This window comes from Capra hircus, chromosome 2 (assembly GCF_001704415.2).
Source record: "Capra hircus breed San Clemente chromosome 2, ASM170441v1, whole genome shotgun sequence".
NCBI lineage: Eukaryota > Metazoa > Chordata > Mammalia > Artiodactyla > Bovidae > Capra > Capra hircus.
Window position 1 is genome coordinate 17,405,226 of NC_030809.1, and position 11,593 is coordinate 17,416,818.

An 11,593-nucleotide genomic window follows, 5' to 3' on the forward strand; every position below is an offset into this window, starting at 1 on the left:
TCAGGGCCTGGAGGGCCAAGGGAGCGGCCGGGTCAGCCCCCAGGGGTCCAGCTGTCTGTGCAAAGGCAGCAATGATATCTGCGTGACCCCAACTGTCTGCAGGCTTCTGCCTTCTCAGGGCAGTTCAGTTTAGTATGGGGTCAAGGGCAAACTCAGGTGTACCCCTTCCCCTTTGCTGAGATGGTTGTCAGGGGAAGAGGGAAAGACAGACTTCAGATCCTCTCTCCAGCCTGTGAGAGAGCCTGGACCAACCGAGTCAGGTCTCAGCATCCAGCCAGAGGGCTGGTGAAGCGGAAATCTGCTAGAGAGATGTTTCCGCTTGGCGGCCCCTAAGTGTGACTTCCTCCAGCTTTGAGTAGAGTTCTGACCCAGCGACATTTGAAGATGAAGGGAAGGGTTTCCACTTTCTCTCTCACTTCCATTGTTTCTTTCCCCCAAAGGTACCAAAAGCACAGTGGTCAGGACAGAGCCCAGGACTCCAATGAGGACTTCTTTACCAGTGGGCAGGGTCTCAGGGGTACCCGGTCCTGCACACATGTGGACCCCTCTCTCACCCCCCTCACTCCAGTGGGTAGCAGGGCTACTGACCTGAGCCTTGTCTGGGCAGGACTGTCCTCTGCCCCTGACTCCATGGGGCACGGGGTCCACACAAGGCTGGCACAGACCACACCTGCCTTGTCTAGGGTCCCTTCTCTCTCTCCTCTCTGTTCCTGGGTGGCTGGTGGACCAGGTCAGTGCTGTGCTGTGTGTTGACATAAATGTGCCAATTTTTCTGTTGTCTGTTTAGGACCTTCAAGGTGAACACCTGGAGTTAGAGACCACCTAGCAGAGGCTGGGCACACAATACGCAGGACAGACACTCCTGAGCTGGGGCTGCTCCTGGCCCCTGGAGGAGACCTTCCTGTGGGTCAGAGAAAGCTGGGCCCGCACCACACCCATGAGAGCAGTGGGGTGGGGGGTCTGAAGCACCCCAAGACCTCTGTGGAGAAAGCAGTTTCTTTGATCCAGGAAATAACGTCAGATGCACTCAGGTTTGGGAAAGGACAGGTTGCAGGTTGGTCCTATGATAAACCATAATGGAAAACTATAGAGAATGTGTGTATATAACTGCATCAGTTTGCTGTAAAGTAGAAATTAACACAACATTGTACATCACCTGTACCTTCAATCAGAAAAGAAGGAGGAGGAGGTTGGACTCCTCCTGCAGACCCTGCTGGAGTGACTGAAGGAAATAAGGAGACGCTTGGGGCATGGTCCGTGGGTGTGAGGAGCTCTGAGGCAGGAGCCTTTCTGCTATCAGAGGAGGAGCCCAGTTATCAGGCCTGGAAGCCCACAGAGCAGGAGAGGCCCCGCTTGAGGGGCGAACACGGGGCACAGGATCTGCCAGGGCAACAGGCTTCGCAAGCTTCACCAGGAGCAGCTTCTGTTCAGACTTGAGTAGTGGGGGTGGTCTCCACGCTGGGAGAGCCCCGTGGGGACCCAAGGCCTGTCCCTGAGATGAGACAGTGGGATCTTGGATTTGTACCTGCAGGGCAGGAGGAAGCAGCAGCCACTGTGGCCCCTGGGGCCAGAGGATCAAGACGCCCGGCTTCTCCGTGGGAGCTGAAGTGAAGGGAGGTGGGCACCTGGGACCCATGGTTATGCTCAGGCCGGCTCCAGGGTCCCCTTCCAGGGCAGCACCTCAGTCAGTGGGGCTCGCCTGGACCCCCTGCTCCTCCCCACTCCTGGGAGACTCTGGTTGGGGGTGGGTGGAAGGGGTGAGTCTGCTCCTTGCTGGGTCTCCCTGGGCTCGTCCTGCCTGCAAAGGCTGGGGCTCTGTCAGCTCCTTCAAGGTCAAGTGCACTGGGCCAGGGGCTGGGGCAGTGAGGGGGAGTAGGGTGTGAGTGCTTGGAGCTGTGTGATGCTGTGTGGATAAGCCCAATTTTGAGGTTCAGTTTAGGGGTTTCTTTTTCTTCCACATGCTAAACCACAGTACTAAGCCCAATCCAGCTTTTACCACCAAGAAAGCTGATATTTTGATCGCCATCTATCTCACCTTTTTGCCTGAGAGTCAATTTCGAACACAAGTGGGGAGGGTTTATACTCAGAATTTGGGGTTCTTCTCTATGACTTTCCCAGGATTTCCCCTCTCTTCCCAGAAAGCCTGGCTACCCTGGGCTTCCTCCCTTCCCAGAAAGCCTGGGCTGCCCTAGGCTTCCTCAAGAAAACCTGCTGACCAGAGAGAAGGTGGGCTTCCCACCAGAGTTTCAGCCGCTTCACTGAAAACTGGGGCAGCTCTCAGAGATGAGTAACAATAAACAGGAAACATTCTGTCCTGACTGCTTCCGCCGAGTTTCAACTTCCCTCCTCCATCAACCTGCTTCTGCACACTTTCTAGAAGCCCTGGTGGCTGTTCTTGCCTACTGTCCTCATGGGAACGTCCTCCCACCCACTTTCCAAGAGAGAGGTGGAGAATTTTGTTCTCTCTTCCAGACAACAGGGTTGGTGCCCTGGGGTCCACACTGAGAGGTTCGGGCTGAGGGGTTGTGCCCAAGTGACCCAGACCCCAAAAGCACCAGGTCCTCCTGCAGATTCTGGGGACACAGCCACGCTCCACCCAGGTAAGACCACAGCCAGGCTCCTCTGCAGCCAGCATCCCACGTCTGCATGCAGGTTAATGGAACGGACTGAGGTGACAGGCTTAGTGGCCATCCTTGCCCTTGGCTGTCCAAGGGGGTGGAGTGGATGCTCTCAGCCTTAATCTCCAAAGCACAGGCAGTGGAATCACGGTCAACCTGCTCTGTTTGATTCCAGGAATGTGCCCCTCACTCCCAGTCTCTGCAGCCTCTCTGACTGGCCTGGGACCACCCCATTCCTCCCCTTAGACATCAGACTCCACTAGTGGTCCCTGAGTTGGGTTCCATCGGTCAGCTGCGTTATCCTTGTTTGTCCAGCCCACTCCACCCCTTTTTAGACAGACCTGGATTCCTTTGGGTGAGGATTTCCCCTCTTTGTATGTAGGCATAGAAGGAATGTTAATCAAGACACTGGCCATTGAGCAAGCCGGGCCAGCCAGACTCCCTTCGGGGAGCTGAGCTCTCGGGTGAGGTTTATTAAGGAGCTCAAATACGGTTGGACAACATTTGTTCAGTGGCAGCTCCTTAATAAGATGGAGATGTTCACGGTGTGCGTATGCGTGCTCTGTCGTGTCCGACTCTTTGTGACCCCATGGACTGTAGCCACCAGCCTCCTCTGTCCATAGGATTTTTCAGGCAAGAACACTGGAGTGGGTTTCCATTTCCTCCTCCAGGGGATCTTCCCAACCCAGGGATATCCTGTTACGTGCCAGACCACTTAACCCCTAAAAACTTGCCTATATGGCATGTCTTCAAATTTTACAAGGTTTCTCTCTCATCATTGGGAGTGCGTGTGACTCACCTAGGGTTTTAGAACACTAACACTTCTTGCTCATCAGGCCCAATTAACATACTGTCATTGTGATAGTTAATGATATGTGTCAACTTGACTGGACCATGGGGTGTGCAGATTACCCCTAGATGTCTTTGAGGGTATTTCTGGATGACATCAGCATTTGAATATGTGGGCTCAGTAAAGTAGAGGGCCCTCCTAAAGGTAAGCAGGCAGCATACAATCTGTTAAGGGCCTAAATAAAAAAAAGTGAAGGAGGGACATTTGTTCTCTTCTTGCCTGCCTAGTTGGGCTGGGACAGGTGTATCCAACGCTATTAGATTGGAAGTTATGCCTTTGGCTCCCCTGGTTCTTGGGCCTTCAGTCTTGGACTGGACTTACCACTGTTACTGGGTCTCTGGCTTGCAAATGGCATCTCGTGGGACTTCTCAGCCTCATATTCACATTAGCCAATTCCCATTTCATATATAGAAACAAACATGTATATGTGTGTGGGTGTGGTCAGTCGTATCCTACTCTTTGTGGCCCCAGGGACTGTAGCCTTTCAGGCTCTTTTGTCCATGGAATTTTCCAGGCAAGAATGCTGGAATGGGTTGCCATTTCCTACTCCAGGAGATCTTCCCAACCCAGGCATCAAACCTGCTCTCTTGTGTTTCCTTCACTGGCAGCTGAATTTTTACCACTAGTACCACCTGGGAAGCATATATACACACACACACACATACACATATATCTTTCAGTGTCATATCTTTTTGCCTTTTCATACTGTTCATGGGGTTCTCAAGGCAAGAATACTGAAGTGGTTTGCCATTCCCTTCTCCAGTGGACCACATTTTGTCAGACCTCTCCACCATGACCCATCTGTCTTGGGTGGCCCTACATGACATGGCTCATAGTTTCAAAGAGTTAGACAAGGCTGTGGTTCATGTGATCAGTTTGGTCAGTTTCCTGTGATTGTGGTTTTCATTCTGTCTGCCCTCTGATGAATAAGGATAAGAAGTTTATGGAAGCTTCCTGATGGGAGAGACTGAGTATGGATGTGAGAGTTGGACCATAAAGAAAGCTGAGTGTCAAAGAATTGATACTTTTGAACTGCGCCATCGGAGAAGACTCTTGAGAGTCCCTTGGACAGCAAAGAGATCAAACCAATTAATCCTAAAGGAAATCAGCCCTGAATATTCATTGGAAGGACTGATGCTGAAGCTCCAATATTTTGGCCATCTGATGCGAAGAACTGACTCATTGGAAAAGACCCTGATGCTGGGAAATATTGAGGGCAGGAGGAGAAGGGGACAACAGAGGATGATGTGGTTGGATGGCATCACTGACTCAATGGACTTGAGTTTGAGTAAACTCCGGAAGTTGGTGATTGACAGGGAGGCCTGGCATGCTGCAGTCCATGGGGTTGCAAAGAGTTAGACATGACTGAGCGACTGAACTGAACTGATATTGTCATTAGGCAAACTTCCCTGGTGGCTCAGATGGTAAAGAATCTGCCTGCAATGATGGAGACCTGGGTTTGATCCTGGGGTCAGAAAGATTCTGTGGAGAAGGGAATGGTTTACCCACTTCAATATTCTTGCCTGATGAATCCCACAGACAGAGGAACCTGGCAGGCTACAGTCCATGGGGTGGAAAAGAGTTGGACATGACTGAGCGTCAGTTCAGTTCAGTTGCTCAGTCGTGTTGGACTCTTTGTGACCCCATGAACTGCAGCACGCCAGGCCTCCCTGTCCATTAGCAACTCCCAGAGTTTACCCAAACTCATGTCCATTGAGTCGGTGATGCCATCTAACCATTTCATCCTCTGTTGTCCCCTTCAGGGTCGACATCAGGGTCTTTTCAAATAAGTCAGCTCTTCGCATCAGGTGGCCAAACTCTTGGAGTTTCAGCTTCAACATCAGTCCTTCCAATGAACACCCAGGACTGATTTCCTTTAGGATGGACTGGTTGGATCTCCTTGCAGTCCGAGGGACTCTCAAGAGTCTTCTCCAACACCACAGTTCAAAAGCATCGATTCTTCTGCACTCAGCTTTCTTTATAGTCCTACTCTCACATCCATACATGACCACTGGAAAAACCATAGCCTTGACTAGACGGACCTTTGTTGACAAAGTAATGTCTCTGCTTTTCAATATGCTGTCTAGGTTGGTCATAACTTTCCTTCCAAGGAGTAAGTGTCTTTTAATTTCATGGGTGCAATCACCATCTGCAGTGATTTTGGAACCCAGAAAAATAGTCAGCCACTGTTTCCACTGTTTCCCCATCTATTTACCATGAAGTGATGGGACCAGATGTCATGATCTTAGCTTTCTGAATGTTGTGCTTTAAGCCAACTTTTTCACTCTCCTCTTTCACTTTCATCAAGAGGCTCTTTAGTTGTTCACTTTCTGCCATAAGGGTGGTGTCATCTGAATATCTGAGGTTCTTGATATTTCTCCCAGCAATCTTGATTCCAGCTTGTGCTTCCTGCAGCCCAGTGTTTCTCATGATGTACTCTGCATAAGAGTTAAATAAGCAGGGTGACAATATACAGCCTTGATGTACTCCTTTTCCTATATATACAAGCATCAATATAGTGGGCCAATGTAACGTACTGCAGTGTCCAGACTGACTTTGCCCCTTCAGCATATACTGTGACAGGGGCCCGACTGTAAACATGTACTATTGTCCAGTCCCTGTGAATATGAACTGCCTCTTATCCTACTTCCCACTGGATACTTTTAAAGTACACTTTCCATACCGAAAACTGCATGATATGTACCATAGGCCATGCTGATCTCCTCTAAGAAAGCATACCTATTAAAAGCACAACAGTGTAATTGGGGCTACTATTGGTTAGTTTCTAGTAGTCATTTAGCAGCTTTTGCAGAAGCCAGACTGTTGTTCAAAGAAGTAAAGAGGACTAGAGCCCTTGCATCCTTAAATCTTCACCTGTGGCACTCATCTCTGCGATTCCCTCATTCCCCAGGAATACAATTTTTTTTTTCAGCTTATTTTCACCAAGGGAAATTTCAATTTCAAGCCCTTCTGATTGGCCTTTCCTAAGACAGTCATTGCTATTTCAGAGGTTAAAGAAGCTCTGAAATACTCAGCTAACTGCTATGTATGTTCTCATCATCCTCACACCCAGGAACTGAGGTGATGATGGCTGGGTGGCTCTGTGGATTGAGTGGACTCACTGTTAGATGGACATTACCTTACTGCTATACTCTAATAGGAACTGTGATGGTGCTTTGGGCCCCAGGAACTAGCATGAATTCAAACGCTATAACAACTGTTAAAAGATCTGTGCATTTTCCTTTGTCTGCCGTATGGATACTTGCATAAATGGCCTTGGGACATTTTGGTGAAGAACTCAGGGAATGACCACATTTGCATTTTGTTACGAGACTTGCCCTCATTTCCATTGCAGGTCCTAGATTTGGCTCAGGTCTGGAAACTAGGCAAGGGATCTTTATTTTTGATTGGGGCAGCTGATCTCAGCCATCTGTTCACCCAATTGTATATATATGCATATATATATAGCAATATCCTGTTGGCTGCTCACTTGTCTATAGGCTTAAGGCGTACAGCATTAATGATTTGATCTATATAATCATAAAGTGATTATCACAAAAAGTTTAGTGGCCAAGCCCTATTAACTGTCTTCATAGACATCTATGAGCTGGGGCCCCCACTGTCATTGTAACCTCACTACACATTACAATTAGGGTTTCATCTTGCTCCGACACTTGCCATCTTGCTGCCACCTGGCATCTATCATTCTGGAATCCTATCCCTTCCATTGCTACTAGGGAATCCAGTTCTGTAAGACACTTCTCCATTATGCCAACCCACAGAGGACCAGAGGACAGCCTACGCTGAGCATCGCAAGGATGCTAGTGCCCCTCAGCTGTGTGCTCCTCCCCACCTTGTTGAGTTAGTGTCTGTGAGGCCTCTTGAGAAGCACAGGCACCTGGTGGAGGGGTTTTCAAGTTGTAGGAAGTAGAGACATGCCACCCACCTAGTTCTCTTCCTGGTAGGTCTGGTATCCCTGCTTCCACTTCATTCAGTGTGTACCATGGTTTACACAAAGCCTTGTTTTACTTAAATATTTTTTATTAGACATTTTTCTTCCAGCTTTATTGACTATAATTGACATACAACACTGTATAAGTTTAAGGTGTGCAGCATAATAATTTGACTTATATATATACCATGAAATGATTACCATGATAAGTTTAGTGAACATTTATTATTTCACAGAAGTACAACATGAAAGGAACAGAAATGCATTCCTCCCTTACGCTAACCTGCAGAGGAGAGCTTCAAAGAGCAGCACAAGGCTGCTGATGTCCCTCAGCTGTGTGCTCCTTATCACCTTGTTAAATTAATGCTTTATATATAGGGCTTCCCTGTGGCTCAGAGGTAAAAGTGTCTGCCTGCAATGTGGGAGACCGGGGTTCAATCCCTGGGTCAGGGAGATCCCCTGGAGAAGGAAATGGCAACCCACTCCAGTATTCTTGCCTGGAGAATCCCATGGACGGAGGAGTCTGGTAGACTATAATCGACGGGGTTGCAAAGAGTTGGACATGACTGAGTGACTTCACTTCACTTCATATATATATACACACATAAATATATATATATACATATATATACACACACATAATGATTTGACTATATACATAGTAAAGTGATTGCCACAATAAGTTAATGACCATATCCTAGTAACTATCTTCATAAACATCTATGGGCCAGGGCTCCAGCTGTCATTCTAAATATATATATATATATTTGGTCCTGGTGGTCCTTAAAGGCATACATATATGTCTGTGTGTATATATATACATACACACATAGGTGTGTGACACACATATACATATACTTATATATATGCCTTTAAGATCTACTAGGAACATACTTGAATAATCCCTTTTGGCCCTTGCTAGGGTACTTAAACTTCTTGGCACAGAGGAGTGCTTCTGTATTAACAATTTTTCCTTTTCTTGTTTCATATTCCTCTTCTTTGCCCAGATTCACCCCTAGACTCCTGGTACCTGCCGTACATGTTGGCCAGTCCTGCAGCTCCACTGGGGTAAATCCTTGCTGCAGCTGCCAAGAGGACCCAGTACTTTCCCAGTGGAGTCCTGCTGGGAGAACTCTGCAGAGTCTTCATTCAAGCAAGATTAGGATTGGGGAAGGTGATCTGTCTTCCAATAAGAGGGCAGGGCCCATGCATTCAGGGAGACCTGAGGTTCAAAGTTCTCACTTGCATCTACCTGGGAAGCCCAACTCTGATTCAGGGTCACTCCTTTTCACGAGGGCTCTGCCTTTGGTGCAGGAGCCCGTCTTAAGTTTAGGCTTAGGTCTTCCCCCGTGTTCTCCCATCCTTAAAATTAGAGTCTGTGCCAACGCTTCCTCAATGTCTGCCTTCCAGGGCAGGTATGAGGGTCTGCTCGCTTCAGGTGGTGGTTAAGAGATTTTGTCCTTTTCATCATAGGGGACTGGAATACATAAGTAGGAAGTCAAGAGATACCTGGAGTAACAGGCAAATTTGGCCTTGGAGTACAAAATGAAGCAGGGTAAAGGCTAAGAGAGTTTTGCCAAGAGAATACACTGGTCATAGCAAACACAACACAAGAGAAGACTCTACACATGGACACCACCAGATGGTCAACACCGAAATCAGATTGATTCTATTCTTTGCAGCCAAAGATGGAGAAGCTCTATACAGACAGCAAAGACAAGACTGGAAGCTGACTGTGGCTCAGATCACAAACTCCTTATTGTCAAATTCAGACTTAAATTGAAGAAAGTAGGAAAAACCATTCAGGTATGACCTAAATCAAATCCCTTACAATTATACAGTGGAAGTGACAAACAGATTCAAGGTATTAGATCTGATAGACAGAGTGCCTGAAGAACTATAGACAGAGGTTCATGACATTGTACAGGAGGCAGTGATCAAGACCACCCCCAAAAAAATGAATTGCAAAAAGGCAAAATGGTTGTCTGAGGAGTCCTTACAAATAGGTGTGAAGAGAAGAGAAGCTAAAGGCAAAGGAGAAAAGGAAAGATATACCCATTTGAATGCAGAGTTCCAAAGAATAGCAAGGAGAGATAAGAAAGCCTTCCTCAGTGGTCAATGCAAAGAAATAGAGGAAAACAATAGAATGGGAAAGACAAGAGATCACTTCAAGAAAATTAGAGATACCAAGGGAACATTTCATGCAAAGATGAGCCCAATAAAGGATAGAAATGGTACGGACCTAACAGAAGCAGAAGATATTAAGAAGAGGTGGCAAGAATACACAGAACTATGAAAAAACTATCTTAGTGACCTTAGATATCTTAGATAACCACGATGGTGTGATCACTCACCGAGAGCTAGACATCCTGGAATGTGAAGTCTAGTGGGCCTTAAGAAGCATCACTACAAAGCTAGTGGAGGTGATGGAATTTCAGTTGAGCTATCTCAAATCCTAAAAGATGATGTTGTGAAAGTGCTGCAATCAATATGTCAGCAAATTTGGAAAACTCAGCAGTGTTCACAAGAATGGAAAAGGTCAGTTTTCATTCTAATCCCAAAGAAAGGCAATGCCAAAGGATGTTCAAACGACTGCACAATTGCACTCATCTCACACACTAGCAAAATAAACTCAAAATTCTCCAAGCCAGGCTTCAACAGTACGTGAACTGTGAACTTCCAGATGTTCAAGCTGGATTTAGAAAAGGCAGAGGAACCAGAGATCAAATTGCCAACATCAGCTGGATCATTGAAAAAGCAAGAGAATTCCAGAAAAACATCTACTTCTGCTTTATTGACTATGCCAAAACCTTTGACTGTGTGGATCACAACAAACTGGAAAATTCTTGAAGAGATGGGAATATCAGCCCACCTGACCTGCCTCCTGAGAAATCTGTATGCAGGTCAAGAAGCAACAGTTAGAACTGGACATGGAACAACAGACTTGTTCCAAACTGGGAAAGGAGCATGTCAAGGCTGTATATTTTTACCCTGCTTATTTAAATTATATGCAAAGTAAATCATGCAGAATGCCAGGCTGGATGAAGCACAAGCTGGAATCAAGATTGTGGGAGAAATATCAATAACCTCAGATATGCAGATGATACCACCCTTATGGCAGAAAGCAAAGAAGAACTAAAGAGTTTCTTGATGAAAGTGAAAGAAGAAAGTGAAAAGCCTGGCTTAAAACTCAACATTCAGAAAACTAAGCTCATGGCATCTGGTCCCATCACTTCATGGGAAATAGAAAGAGAAACAGTGGAAACAGTGAGAGACTCTATTTCTTGGGCTCCAAAATCATGGCAGATGGTGACTGCAGCCATGAAATTAAAAGACACTTACTCCTTGGAAGGAAAGTTATGATCAACCTAGATAGCATATTAAAAAGCAGAGACATTACTTTGCCAACAAAGATCCATCTAGTCAAAGCTATGGTTTTTTCCAGTAGCCATGTATGGATGTGATAATTGGACTATAAAGAAAGCTGAGTGCAGAAGAATTGATGCTTTTGAACTGTGGTGTTGGAGAAGACTCTTGAGAGTCCCTAGGACTGCAAGGAGATCCAACCAGTCCATCCTAAAGGAAATCAGTCCTGAATATTCATTGGAAGGACTGATATTGAAGCTGAAACTCCAATACTTTAGCCACCTGATGCGAATAACTGACTCATTTGAGAAGACTGAGATGCTGGGAAAAATTGAAGGTGGGGGACGACAGAGGATGAGATGGCTGGATGGCATCACTGACTCAATGGACATGAGTTTGAGTAAACTCTGGGAGCTGGTGATGGACAGGGAAGCCTAGTATGCTGCAGTCCATGGGGTGGCAAAGAGTCAGACACGACTAAGCAACTGAACTGAACTGAAGAGAGTTAAGCCTGCCATTTACTCTTTTCAATATATTAGGGGCACTTAATGATAGCCACCAAAATCCAGTTTTTTAGTCACCATTTATTCTTTTGTAAATGCCAAAGAATTTCACCCACTGTATACCTTCTTGCCTTTATCTCACCCAGTTTCCTACAAGTCAATGTTTAGCAACTGCACTATTAGAGCACACCATAGACCATCAATACACTACTTGACAGGCTGTGATCCAACTCCGGAGCCCATTCTTAGCCTGCTTTCTAGGACCATGATCTTAAGTTGAGTTCCCTGGAAACAGACACTGCAA